The 13,037-nt window shown below is 45.9% G+C and overlaps 1 protein-coding gene across 3 annotated transcripts in view; it reads right to left on the minus strand.

The window, feature by feature from the left end:
* The window catches only part of LOC121327925 (homeobox protein PKNOX1-like), a 109,419-nt gene that overhangs the window by 49,818 nt on the left and 46,564 nt on the right, over positions 1–13,037 (minus strand). The window contains exon 2 of one of the 3 annotated variants that reach the window (XM_041272279.1): positions 2,263–2,300. The exons of the other annotated variants lie outside the window; for them this stretch is intronic. The gene's annotated coding sequence lies outside the window, so the exon portion shown is untranslated. The remainder of the gene's footprint in view (positions 1–2,262; positions 2,301–13,037) is intronic. 3 annotated transcript variants of the gene reach the window in all.

Here is a 13,037-nt window from a genome sequence, read left to right on the forward strand (position 1 = left end):
TGCTACTGGTTCATCAAAGTCAACCACCTGTTGATTTATGGCATTTAACCTGGTTTCACTAATTTCTAACAAGCATCCACGGGTAGTTGCTATGTTGTGTAGTACACAACATGCTACAAATATTTCTGCAACCTTCTTCGCACTGTATTGCAATGCACCACCTCTCCTGTCCAAACACCAAAGCGCATTTTAAGCATTCCAAATGTCCTTTCAATTGCACTACAAGTTCTTCTGTGTGCTTCATTATATGCATTTTCACCCGCTGTTTGTGGACTAAGAACTGGTGTAATCAGCCATTTTTTTAGACCGTACCTATTATCACCTATCAGTAAGCTATCATACATGTCATGTCCTTCAAAGTACTGCGATCGATGACTGAGAAAGGATGAAACAGTAGTGACAAGATCCTGGTTAATTTGCAAACACATTAGTTATTATATTTTTCCATCACATACTACCTGGACATTTAAAGAAGGAAATCCTTTAAGGTTAATGTAAATTACTGCATTTTCAGAAGGTGTACATATTTGGACATGAGTACAATCTATTGCACCCAATACGCGTGGGAAACCAGCAATATTAAACAAATCTCTTTGTTTGCTCTTGCTGGTATCTGGTTTCAGAGAAACGTATGTAATCACTGGAAACTTTTAACAATGCACAATTTACTTGATGTAAACATCTTGAAAAGCATGACTGACTGATGTGATCGTGTCTTACTTGCACTTTTTAATAGCGCACAGATGAGAGGCAAAAATAGCATTTTGAAACCGATACCTCAAACTCCACCCATTTTAGCTCATTAAACCGTGAGAAAACACTGTCAAGCTCACATCTCCTTCAGGGTAAAATCGGATGCCCCAGGCGAACGAGGGCAAGTGCTGGCAGCGCGTGCTAATGTATTTTCCCCATCCTTGCACGTGTTGCACTGCACTTGCGAACGTTTACGCCAAGGGGAAAATCGGGCCCTATGTATTTTAATGTCTGCGTTGTGTTCAGAGAATGTGAGCGAAGCGGAGTGGTGACAATTCCGTTCACCGCTCATAATAATATCCGCCGCTCTGCTCCGCTCTTTCTTTCATTCCACTCCACTCCCGATCCAGACAAAACGATATTATAATATTAATATATATATAAAAAATAAGAAAATAAACTAGCTGTTTTTTCCGATTGCAGATGAAAAAATGTATTTGTACATTGAGAAAGGAATACCATTTAATTGTCCTTATTAGCTGCATTACTATGTGTTTAAAATGAAAGGGACTGCTACTTTAATGATCCTCCCGGCTCCACCCCCTAAAGGGCAGAGGTCAGCTTACCAGCACAAAAGGACTGCGTGTGTGAGTGCACTCTCTCTTCCTGATTCAGCAGACAAGCAGCACAGAGCAGTGCAGGAGAGACAGTCACAGAGACAAGTGAAACCAACCAAACTCATTTAAGAATGGAGTCACCCATACCTTTGAACGTTTACGCTCAACATTTGAAATCACGTTTCTACATTGTTCGAGAGCAGTTCTTAGTCATTGGTGCTCATTCATCCACCATTCACAAATGCCAGGGTAAGACCCTAAAAACAGTTAGGATGGATCTTGCTAACTCCATTTCCTCCTATGGACAAAGTTTTGTTGCACTTTCCAGAGTTACAGCTTTAACACAAGGCAAAAGATTGAGTGCATTTCATTCACCGAGCCATCACTAATGTTGAGCATCAGCAAAAGCCTCAATCTTCTAAGAGAACACTTGCATTTACACATCCATTCAGAAGCTTGAGCAACCCCAACTTCACCTCATGCTATACAAATGCAAGATTGCAGTTCCTTCTTCACTTGTAGCCTCTGAAGGATTCGTTAAAACACAGTCAACAAGAGGCTATCAGGAGCTTTGTTTACCACTATGATCACTTGCCATGCACTGCATCTCTAACTACTGGGGATATTTGTCACTTCTTAGGAGAATCCTTCAATAGAGATGAGCACCAAGATGTTGCAGTTTCTCATCAAATTATCTGAAATTTATCCTCAAGTATCTTGCATGGTTTCAGTCACAATAAGTGAACTTATTCAGTCAACAGGAAGAATGATTGCAGTGCAAACCAGACAGTACTGTTACAAAGTGTCACAATGCCATGTTTACTGCTGTGCAGAAGAGCAAAATTACTGTGGACAACAGGAATGACCAGTTATCTTCCATTATCGTCTATAAAGAGGTATGTGAAAAATACAGCAAACAAGGGGTGGGGCTTGGCTGTAGATACGTACTTACTGTTTTTTTGCGATTCAATGCCTTTTGAACCTGTTTTACTGTGGGAAAAAAAAAAAATTTAAACAGCACATGTGAAAATAAATTGGACCTGACGTGCCTGACGAGTGCTGAATAAACGGACCACTAAGGGTTCAAATGTGTTAGTATACTACCCTTTAGCACTGACATGCATCTGTACCTTTTTTAATCATTCATAACACTGTTGTTTTGTACCTGCGTAAATATCAATATATCAATACCTATCAAAACAGACATATTGTTTTCACCATTCATGGATGTACAGTTGCAACTAAAACAATACAAGATTTACATTTTCAATATTGTCCAAAAGTACCTTCTACCATTATTTTACTTTCAAATATTTTCTCTTATTACTCTACTTATTACTCTCATTGTGTCTGTGTGTTTCTCAGTGTGTGTGTGTGTCAGTGTGTGTGTGTGTCTGCCTCTGTGTCTCAGTGTGTGTGTGTGTGTGTGTCTCAGTCACTTCAAGTAATACAAAGAGCATTTCAAGTGGAGTGATAAAGTGGAGCGAAGCGATCAAAAAAAGGCGCCAAGTTAGAAGCCAGGGCCCCACAACCTTTCCAATTGTGCAGACAACTATGTGGGAGATTTGACTACACACATTTAAAATACGCGCTATTCAGAGACTTGGATTCTGAAAGTACCATTAAAACTGGTATGTACGGAATCACGGACACAGATTTATTTGTTCCTAGTGCTTTTGGAAAGATAGAAAATATCGCTTCATTGATGCCCTGCCACTAAAATTAGTGCGGTCTGGCTCTATATAAGCATTTTCATAAAACAAATGGTAAATGTTCTTAGTTAATTCTTAAGTCAAGATTCTGCTTATAGAAATAAAGTACCGGAATGTTTTTCCGGAGTGCTCCGGCTCGAATACACCACTGGTTATGGCAACGATGGTGCTCTCCTTTTTTGTAACGGTAAACAGTTCTGTATTTTGACATTTCTATTGTGGGGGGAGGGGGCTAGCGGCAAATTATGTAAATTTCAAAATTAAATCTTATTCACAGATATATTTCCATTCAGTAATAAAAATACTATAAACTAAAAGGTTTGAAACTATAGATTATGCGCGTCCCTTGTTAGTAGCTGCCAGTCTGTTTTAGATTCACAGTTTCCTTCAGTTTTCTTGCCAGTTTATGTAGATTTGGTATTCGGTTCGGTATTGGGCCGAATCTATCGAGACAGATTCGGTATTTGGCCGAATCTCAAAAACTTGGATTCGGTGCATTCCTAGTTCTATCTGACCTTCTACTAAGTTTCAGGTTGCTTAGTACAGATTTACTCGAGTTACTGCAGTAACACCAGCGGTGGTAACTCACGACACAGTGAATACTATATGAGGTAGGGGTAGTCATAAAATGAAACAGTTCCCAATATCTAATGTACAAATGTTGGAATGCTGTAGGTTGTAGTTAAAATATTTTTGGTCCATAACTGGCAGAGGTTTGTGGAAAAAACTCCAAAGGTGGAGGGCTCCCAAGTGGCGCATCCAGTAAAAGCACTCAGGAGTGCAGGAAGCACCCTATAGTCTGAACATCACCGGTTTGAGTCCAGGCTATTCCTTTGCTGACAGAGGATGAGAGCTCCGAAGGGACGGCGCACAATTGGCCAAGCGCCACCCAGGGAGAGGGAGAGTTAGGTCAGCCAGAGTGTTCTCGGCTCACCGCGCACCAGCGACCCCTGTGATCTGGCCGTGCGCCTGCGGGCTTGCGTGTAAGCTGCCCAGGGTTGCACTGTCCTCCAGGGCTGTAGCTCTGGGTGGCTGCACGGTGAGTCTGCAGCGTGTAAAAAAGTGGGCGGCTAATAGCACATGCTTCGGAGGACAGCGTGTGTTTGTCTTCGCCTCTCCCGAGTCAAGCGCAGGGGTGGTAGTGGTGAGCTGAAAGGTACTGACAATGTCGATCCAAGGGACTTTTTCCAAACTGAAAAAAGAAACAAGGACCAGGGGTCACAAATGGAGATTAGCCAAAGGGGCATTCAGAACAGAAAATGGGAGGCACTTTTTTAAAATATGAGGGTCTGGAACCAACTCTCCAGTAATGTTGTTGAAGCTGACACCCTGGGATCCTTCAAGAAACTGCTTGATGAGATTCTGGGATCAATAAGCTACTAACAACCAAACAGGCAAGATGGGCCGAATGGCCTCCTCTCGTTAGATTTCTTTAGATCAAGCTTTATATCTTCTGAACAATGCAACGTATGATTTGCCCGGTTATTCTGTTGTAGTATTGGAAAGAATGCAACAAAAATGCTAATTTTACTGCAAACAAATAAAACAGTCCCATTTCTGGTATGTTGTTACCTTTCAACTTACGCAATTCTTACAAATGTAGAAATATTAATTTAATAAACATGTTTTTGCACTTTGTTGCAATTGTACAAGAGTGATGTTTTGTAATCTAAATAATTGTGTTTCTATTATGTGTGTTAAATATAAAAGCAGCCCATGATATTTACTGTGGGAAGATAACTGACTTCCTTAGAGGTTAAGATTAATGTACAAGTATGTTAATATATCTGTCTCATTAAACACAATCAAGTTCCCTTTCAACGGAATGACAACCATTACCGAATGGGAAGAGCCCTCACTGACCGTCAATCACTGAGCATATATAAAAAAGCTGCCTTATCAGGGACCTGCTGTGAGGAGGATGTCCCTCCCACCTCCTGGTGAAGAGGGTCATCCTCACAGTAGCATATCACCATTTTCTCTCTCACTTCACAGAGACAGGTCACAGATTGTCTCATGCTCTCTTTGTCTGAATTTGGCTAACTTGTTGGTTCTAAACCTTCAAATTATATAACTACACGGTAAAATCATGCTTTCAAGCGTTTATTGAGAGTGCTCTTGCCTTAGTCTCGCATCAGTTTACTGATTAGAGCTGGTTTCGACTCCTCTTGGAGATTGGCAAGCAGCCATTACTCTCTCCCTTTCACTGCCTTGTGCAGTTCTTTGTTACCGTTGTTTGAGCTGTTGTGGTGCTGCAGGGTGACCCTGCAGGCTCACGGCATCGTCCTCTACGCCAACTATTCGGCCTCAGCGACCTTCCAGCTTGGGCCTACACGCCCCTCTCAAGCCTCAGGCTCTCCTACGCGGCTGCGCTTGCTCTCGGCCCCGACGCCAATTATTCGGCACCGGCTTGGAACACCTTCAAGCGCCGACCCCAGCTCCGATTGACTCGGCACCGGTGAGAACATCTTCGGCGCCGAATACAGCTCGCCACCGACCGCGCTCCCTAAAGGCACCGACCTCGGCACCGATTGACTCAGCACTGATCTTGACACCGATTGACTCGCATCACTGTTCGGCAATGACCGCACTCTAAACAGCATTGACTCGATGCCGATTGAACTAGGCACCGACTACGCAGCTCCGATCGCACTTTCTCAACACTGACGCCGATACATTCGGCACCGCCTGCGCTAACCAAAGCTCTGCACCGATGCCTGCACCATGTCAGTGCGCTCCATGGGGTCATCAGTTGGTTTTCATCAGTGTGTCCAGTGTGTGGCGAAGCTTCCCAGGCAGGACAAGCATTCGTCCTGCGACAGATGCTTGGGGCCAGACCACTCGGGCCAAGGCACTGGCGGGCAAGCTGCACTGCTCTCCATGCAAGAAGTTCTCAAAACGAACTAAAACACAGGACAGCAGTCTCTCTCCTTGGGTCAGGGGAGAATGAGATTGGTGGTCCTTGGTCCTTCACAAAGGAACCCCTCCCGCTACTGTGACCAGGGAGCTCCCCCGTACTCCTGGGTCACCCTCCCCTTCACCACCACCGGTGCAGAGGCGCAGGTGCCTCTCAGGGGAGATGAGATGGTCTAATCTGGTCTCGTACCAGACACAGTTGGCTGAGGCTGCAGGAGCAGGCAACAGAGGTGGACACAGGGGAACTACTGGCGGTAACGAGGACGATAACCGGCCTAATGGGAGAGTTAGGTCAGGCATCAGGCAGGTCTCTAGCGGCGCTGGTAGCCGCTAGAAGGCACCTTTGGCTAACCCAGGCCAAAGTGGTGGAGACCAAGAAGGTAGCACTATTAGATGCACCCATTACACCGGGGCAGACATTCGGAGCGACCACTGACGTGAGCCTTGAGAGGTCGCACAAGGCCACGTGAGGTCGCTTCGAAATTTTCGTGCCTTCCTGCCTACCGCCAGCACCCAAGGTGGCCTTCATAGCCTGCAGGGGCAACTGGGCCTGAACGCCGCCCCCCACTCCAGAACAAATAAGCAGACAGAAGGGGTTAAAATAAAAGTATGAAGCTACGATGGGGGTGTGCAGGGTGAATCGGTGGAAGTGTGTGGGGAGAAGGGCGAACTGTAAGGTGTGACAAGATAAGGGCAGGATGGATAGGGAGAGGTTGCAAGGAATGTCGATGTAGCAGAACAAGGCGATTAACAGATCATAAAACTTTGTCTGGCGGGAGGGACATATATGGGTTGTTTTTCCCGGTTAAAACAGGGAAGTATCTTATGAAATTAACTGCTGCATGCTAGAATATTATTGGTGCAATGTTAAGAATAGAGAATGCTATATATACTAATGTAAAAGGGAACTCGGGCAGATCGCTTTTCCTGGTACTGATAAAGTGCAGGTTGAGTGGATCTCCAGAGCCCTCTGTGGCTGTGTGTTAACCTTCAATAAAAACCTTGATTCAACTCAACGCGCTTACAGGCTGAATTGTTTGGGGTTAGGTGAACATCCAGAATTTGTCCCTAAACAGAGGAACAACCGGCGGAAGGGGACCACCGCCGGCCAGAGGAAACCGGTTCTCCAGCTGGAGACAGAGCCCGGGGCCTAAGAAAGACCCGCCCCCACCCAAACCCAAAGGAGACCGCCCCTGAGGGGCCCCGGCTGCCACCAGCCCCCACAGCTAGACTGACCAACGGGCATGACCCATGGCAAGGCTGGACCCAGGACTCCTGGGTGCTATCAACAATGAGACATGGATACACTCTACAATTCTGCTTATGTCCAGACCCTTCAAGGGTGTGCTCTTTATCACCGTCAATAGGAGAGCGCCAATCTTCAACAGATGAGCACTGTGCACCTGGTAAACCCAAGCGATGTCCTCAGTGGCTTCTACTTCAGGTACTTCCTCGTGCCCAAGAGAGACGGTGGTTTCAGATCTATTCTGGACCTCAGGGTCCTCAACATGTCCCTCAGCACAGTTTATCCTCCAGTCCGTCCAGCCGGGCGACTGGTTCACATCGATCGACTTCTATGTCCCGATCCGTCCCGCGCACATAAAGTATCTGCACTTCGCCTTTCAAGGCAACGCGTACAAATTTTGCGTACTGCCATTTGACCTCTCGCTGGCGCCCCGCACATTTTCAAAGTGCATGGATGCAGCACTAGCTCCACTCAGGCTGCAGGGTATTGGGATCCTGAACTATTTGGACAATTGACTAGTTTGCACGCTTTCCAAAGCACGCGCCGAGGCACACGCCAAACAGGTCATAGATCATGTGATGAAGCTAAGGCTCTACATACATCAACAGAACAGCAACTTCGTACCATCTCAGTCCACAGGGATCAAACTGAACTCTGTGAGCATGCTTGCCTCATTGTCGGAAGACAGTATTAGGTGGTTGGAAAGCACACTCTCCTAATTCAGAGAGGATGGCCTTCTACAGGTCAGAATGTTTCAAAGATTGTTGGGGCTGATGGCAGCCGCCTCGAGAATCCTTCCACTAGGGTTGCTGAGAATGCGCCCGCTTCAAGCCTGACTAAATACGCTCAAGGTGCACCCGGTACCACCTGGTGCGAGTGTCCAGACGAAGCCGGAAGACACTGGAGTGGGGGCTCCGTCCCGGCAATATGCGCCTCGAATCTCCCCTTGGCTCCGCTCACAGAAGAGAAGTGGTCACTACAGAAGCCTCCAGCATGGGCTTGGGAGCGGTCTGGAATGGGAGGGGAATAAGAGGTCAGTGGAAGGGACATTGGCAGCAAGCGCATATAAATGCTCAAGAGCTGCAAGCAGTAGCAAAGGCACTTTCTCATTTTCGCCAGCAGCTAGCGCACAAACATGTGCTGTTCTGGATGGACAACACTACAGTGGTAGCCTACATAAACCACCAGGGCAGCCTACGTTCACCAGGCCTTCAGCACGCAGCGCACAGACTCCTGTCCTGGCCACACAGAAACTTGTGTTCCATCAGGGCAGTTCACCTCCCCGGTGTGGATAAGAAGGCAGCAGACCTCCTGTCCAAAAGAGCTCCAGACAGCTCGGAATGGAGACTGCATCCTCTGGTGGTGACAGATTTTGGAGAGGTTTTGTACTGCATGAGTCGACGTCTTTGCCACAGCTGAGTCCACTCACTGTCCTCTATGGTTCTCTATGGAGAGAGATGGGGGCCCCCTGGGTGTGGAGGCGCTAGGTCACCCCTGGCCACAGGGGCTCATGTATGAGAGAGGACAGGTTCTGCTGGTTGCACCCAGATGGCCGAGGCGCCCCTGGTTTGCTCTCCTCTCCGACATGTTGTCAGGTCAACCATGGCAGCTCCTGCTACGCAAGGACCTCCTGAGCCAAGCGGAGGGACTATTATGGCACCCAGACCCAGCCCAGCTCCAACTCTGGGTCTGGCCATTGAATGGAGCCATCTATCCAGACAAGGTTTGCCAGATGCAGTGATAGAGACACTACAGTCGGCTAGGGCGCCAAGCACTAGAGCCTAGTATTCATATAAATGGAAAGTTTACCAAACATTGCTGAAGGTCACGATCCGGTGACTTGCCCTATTGAGACAATATTAACCTTCTTACAACACCTGTTTGATGCGGGAAAATCTGCGTCCACTCTGAAGGTATACAAAATTGACTCTGTGTGTCCTGGGGCACAGTTCCTGGAACTGTGCAATTTCTTAAAGGGGCTCGGAGGCTTCATCCTCCCATGAAAAGCATGGTCTCCAAGTGGGATCTGGAACTGCTATTGCGGGTCCTTATGGGTCCCCCTTTTGCACCCATGGTGTCAGCAGAGCTGCGCCCTGTTTCCCTGAAGATGGCGTTTTTAATAGCCATTATGTCTGCCAGACGAGTAAGCGAGCTTCATGCGCTGCCCATTGATGACACATGTACGGCTTTTACTGGAAACGACTCGCGGGTAACATTAAGAACAAATCCAGCGTTTTTGCCATATTAACCAACCGGTGGTTTTGTAAACTTTCAGACCTCCCCTATCTAAGGCAATTTTGACAGCACTGTTATGTAAAATTAGTGTGACATTTACTGTGTTTGTCTTTATGAATGTACTTAAGCATGTTAAATCTTACATCTTCCCTGCCACGGCTGAAAATATTTAACAGATAAAAAAGATCATGACCTCCATTCACTGTATAAGCACAAAAGCAAGTCAGAAAAAATAACCATTCATAGTTTCAGAAAATGAGGCCAGTCATTGCCAAAAATCATAGCCAATATAGGCAAGTGTTTCTGCTGATAACCCAGTCTAAGGTCCCAAATAGTGGTATATAAAATAATACTGCAGCCATTTCATTCTAGTACAACTGGTGTTTACTCTCAGGGGTGATATATTGCCCATCTTGTTACTTACACTAGAAAGATATAATAAAAAAATGGTGACATGAGTTCGGGACTCAGGATTTATGTAAGTAAATATTGTATTGATAACTAATGGCTGTCAATTGACCCATGCTACTGTAGGCAGCAAGAGTTGACAAATAAGAGTGATCCAAGTGAATCATGCTAAGCCATTTCCTGAAAGAAAGTAGCAGGCCCCAGTAGCCGAGTCAGCTGTTAGCTGCATCCTTTTCTTTTGTCATTATCAATACCTTTGTTTACTATTTTGATTAAAGCGTTTTAAAAATAAAATTGTCTATCCATTGTTAAAGCTTACAATAACCTTTAGCTTACAATGTTTCATCACAATTACTATAATGTAAAAATGTTAATGAAACATGACTATGTACTCAAGCCTCCACTTTATCCTCCCCTCCTGTGGTAGGGCCTATATATAAAACATAACTAGATTTTAATGCATCTATTAAAAAAACGCATCTATAAAAAATAACAATGGTTTTTCAAATCTAAACATCAGCATTCCCTCTAAGCTTTTTAGATACTGAGAACTTGCTGTTTTGACTGAGAAAGGATCAATTATCAGTGAGAAACCTTCAGCCACGCATTAACTTTTTTAGTATATTTTTGTTGCATCATACAATTTTGAAACAACACAAGTATCTCAATAATTTTACAATTTACTTTAAATTTAAACAAGACATTTATTGTGACTCTGCCTCTGATTTTGAATCACCCTCTTATTCTATGCAGCCCTGTCAGTTGTTATCATAGATATAGCCTGCATGCTTAACTGGTGGCCTGCATAAAATTGCTTTATACTGCTGCATAAAACACTGGCATCTGCACTGCCTTCAGTAGTAACCATCTTTAGGGCTACTAATTGTTCCATTGTTGGGAATACCAAATTCCAATTTTCAAAAATGGCCACTTTCATTTGTTCCCATTTTTTATCAATGTATTAATAATTAAATATGGCATTTGAACATACATATAATGTTGGTAGTTAAAATAAGTAAACTTAATAAATATTACCACAATTCTTTTTTTTTTTTTTTTCAATCAGACTCTTATTCCTGTAATAGTAAGTAAAGTCACTTCAAACCTGTCATAATGTTTATAGACGTCACTTGGCTCATTGCTGGCATTAAAATAAGCAGGAAAATGTAAGGTTATTATCATAACCATAGTTCCCTAAAATAGAAATGTATCCATTACACATGGGTTAACCTATTACACCCGATTCCACTGAACACACTCCACCAAAGCAGCGTCTTACACCCACGACGCCAGCACGCTTGTCTCCACCCCCGCAGGAGACAAAGCTGCGTGCAAGATGGCGCTCAGCACCATAAACTTTTTTCAGCCTACTGCATAGAATGTACGCAGCATCCAAAGAATTATAATGGATACATTTCTATTTCAGGGAACCAGGGTTATGATAATAACCTTACGTCTACAGAACGCATAATTACCTCATGAATGTGCTTCTGAATGCGGCTGAGACGCCGCTGTCAGCACTCTGGTTTTAAAATCAGGGTTATGAGGATCCAGGGCAAACACCAAGTTTGAAACACGCCCCACTTGTATCCATACTGAGAACACGTCGAAGCAGCTCTCGCAATTTCATCTCTCTCTGACAAGCCTAACTGGCTGAACCGGAGCCGTTCAGGGGCCAGACCCAGAGCTGTAAGCTCGATTGGTCGGGGTGCCACAACATCCCCTGCGCCTGGCTGAGCAGGTCACGACACATGGGCAATTGCCAAGGCTGGTGTTGCAACAGCTGCACCAGCATGGAGAACCACATTCTCTTGGGCCAATACAGGTCCACTAAAAGCACCCTGGCTCGTTCCTCCCTGATCTTTTCCAGGCACATCGGAAGCAATGCTTCCGGTGGAAAGGCATAAAGAAGAGTCCTCATGCGAGGACGTCGACTCCTAACGGACCTCCGCTCCCCAGAATGGAGAACCAGAGGGGACAATGGGCGGATTCTAGGGAGGCAAAGACGTCGACCTCTGCTCTCCTGAACCTTTCCCAAATCAGTCTCATTACCTCCCTGTGAAGCCTCCACTCTGAGCCACACGGAACTCTCCTTGACAGGTCTGCAGCGTGATTTTCTGCTCCTGGCAGATGTAATCGCTCTCAGGGAGAGCAGGTGCTCGTAAGCCCACAAGAAGATTCTGTGGGCTAACCGATGGAGACGGGGAGAGCGCAGACCACCCTGGTGGTTGACGTAGGCCATCACGGTTGTGTTGTCTGTCCTGTCCAACACGTGTCTCCCCTTCACCTCCTGGAATAAACTCTGCAAGGCCAGAAAGACTGCCTGCAGCTCAAGGACATTTATGTGTATCCCCACCCAAGGGGGCTGCCACACACCTTGCGCTCCTTGTCCGTTCCACACCGCACCCCAGTCTGAACTGGAGGCATCTGTGGTGATCACCTCTCGCCCAACGGCACATCTAGACACAGGTGAGCTGGCTATTTCCACCACGAGAAGGCCTCCATAGAGTTTTGAGACACCAACAGACGGAGATGTGGTTGCAAGGGGAATTGACTCACCTTGCGATTGAACCACATTTGAAGAGGACGCATACAGAGAAGACCCAATGGAAGAGTCTGAGATGCTGCTGCCATCAGGCCCAGAAGCCTCTAGAAGTGACTACCTCCTGTGACACGCCAGGCTGCAACAGCTTCAGGCACGTGTGGAGCCTCTGGATTCTGTCCTCTGACACAGTGGCAATCATGCTGCTTGAGTTCAAGCAGGTTCCGAGGTAGATGGTAGCCTGAGACGGTACCAGCTGGCCTTTCACATGTTCACCATCAAGCCAAGCCTCTCGAGGTGAGCGGTAATCAGTTCTGTGCAGACTACTGCCTTTGCTGGAGATTGGGCACATATGAGCCAGTCCTTCAGGTAGGTGAGCACTCTGATGCCTTGTAGCCTCAGAGGGGCCAGGATAGCCTCCATGCACTTCAAAAAGGTGCGAGGAGCTAGAGAGGCCAAATGGCAGAACATGGAACTCGTAAACAGTCCCTGAAAAGAGAACCGTAGATATTTCCTGTGGCCGGGTCTTATCGTGACATGGAAGTAGTTGCATTTCAGGTAAACCGCAGTCATCCAGTCTGACTGACCGCAACAGCTGTTTTATTGTCAGTATCTTGAACTTCCTGCACCTCAAGAACAGATTGAGCTGTCTGAGGTCGAGAATGGGC

The sequence above is a fragment of the Polyodon spathula genome, chromosome 15 (assembly GCF_017654505.1).
Source record: "Polyodon spathula isolate WHYD16114869_AA chromosome 15, ASM1765450v1, whole genome shotgun sequence".
In the NCBI taxonomy this organism is placed as follows: Eukaryota; Metazoa; Chordata; class Actinopteri; order Acipenseriformes; family Polyodontidae; genus Polyodon; species Polyodon spathula.